The sequence below is a fragment of the Gopherus evgoodei genome, unplaced genomic scaffold (assembly GCF_007399415.2).
Source record: "Gopherus evgoodei ecotype Sinaloan lineage unplaced genomic scaffold, rGopEvg1_v1.p scaffold_35_arrow_ctg1, whole genome shotgun sequence".
Taxonomy (NCBI): domain Eukaryota; kingdom Metazoa; phylum Chordata; order Testudines; family Testudinidae; genus Gopherus; species Gopherus evgoodei.
The window spans coordinates 3807326-3809152 of record NW_022060027.1 but is presented as its reverse complement, the minus strand read 5'-3'; positions in this window follow the sequence as shown (position 1 = coordinate 3809152).

Here is a 1827-nt window from a genome sequence, read left to right as displayed (position 1 = left end):
CCCAGCCACGGCCGCGGGGGGGGGGCAGGCGACGGAGCTGCGGTGGACCTGGGGGGGGGACGGGGCCACGGCGGCTGATGCCACGGAGGCCACCGCAGATCTGGGGGATGGTTTAGCTTCCGCCGGTGCCAAGGACCCACGGCGCAGCGAGGGGAGGGGGCGTCACACGCCACGGTCGGGACACTGCCACGGGGGGCGGTGCCACGCCTGGTCCCACAGACCCACGGAGAGGCGGAGCCTGCCACGGATCCTGGAGAGAGAAGAGAGCTGGCCACTGGAACCGGGACGATGGTGGCCCACGGATCCAGGCCGAGATGGACCTGGCTGTCGTGCCGCGGATCCAGACGTCGCAGAAGTGGGAGTGGGGGGCGGCCCTGCCACGTCAGGGGCGGCTGCCCCTAGTACCAGAAACCAGCGAGAGCCGAGGCAGGATCCATTGAGTGGGGGGGTGATGTCCCCCCACCCCACAGTGCAGCCAGAGGGGGATGGGCTGGATCCATCCACCAGGGAGCTGGCGCGGGGGGGGTGTTAGCCACATGGCCATGCTGCCCCTGACCCCCGGCCCTGGCTTGTCTCCAAAGGGCTCTTTCACTGCATCGGGGGGGGACACGATCTGGGGCAGTGCGATCGCAAAGGTGGGGGCTGGCGTGAAAGTAAAATATCGCGTCTGTGGCAGGTGCGGGGGGAGCCTGGCCAGGACTTCGCCATGTGTGGGCCACTTAGGGGGTGCCGTGGCATCCTTCACTTTCAATACACAACCGGGAGTAGCTGTTTCACCTTTTGAAAATCTCTGTTTTTCGGGGGAGACAAAACTGTGATTTAAAAACCTGTAAAACTGAAACTGTGATTTCCACTCCCACCCCCCGTTCGCCCCCTCACCCGGCGTTTCCCTCCCTTTGTCCTTCTTCACTGGCATCTTTTTCACTGACCCCCCCATCTTCCAGTTTATCTCCCTCTCCATCCGTCCACCCCTCCATCCAACCCGCCCCTCCATCCAACCCCCTCCACCCCCTCCATCCATCCCCCCAACCCCTCTCCATTCATCCATCCACCCCCTCCATCCAACCCCCTCCCAATCCATCCGTCCACCCCTCCATCCATCCATCCATCCACCCCCTCCATCCAACCCGCCCCTCCATCCATCCATCCACCCCCTCCATCCAACCCGCCCCTCCATCCAACCCCCTCCACCCCCTCCATCCATCCCCTCCATCCCGCCCCCCCATCCACCCATCCACCCCCTCCATCCCGCCCCCCCATCCACCCATCCACCCCCTCCATCCAACCCCCCATCCATCCATCCACCCACCCCCTCCATCCATCCCCCCAATGCCTCTCCATCCATCCATCCACCCCCTCCATCCAACCCCCTCCCAATCCATCCGTCCACCCCTCCATCCATCCATCCATCCACCCCCTCCATCCAACCCGCCCCTCCATCCATCCATCCACCCCCTCCATCCAACCCGCCCCTCCATCCAACCCCCTCCACCCCCTCCATCCATCCCCTCCATCCCGCCCCCCCATCCACCCATCCACCCACCCCCTCCATCCATCCCCCCAATGCCTCTCCATCCATCCATCCACCCCTCCATCCATTCATCCACCCCCTCCATCCCGCCCCCTCCATCCATCCATCCACCCCTCCATCCATCCATCCACCCCTTCCATCCAACCCGCCCCTCCATCCAACCCCCTCCACCCCCTCCATCCATCCCCCCAACCCCTCCATCCATCCCCCCAATGCCTCTCCATCCATCCATCCACCCCCTCCATCCAACCCCCTCTCCATCCATCCACCCCCTCCATCCCGCCCCCCCATCCACC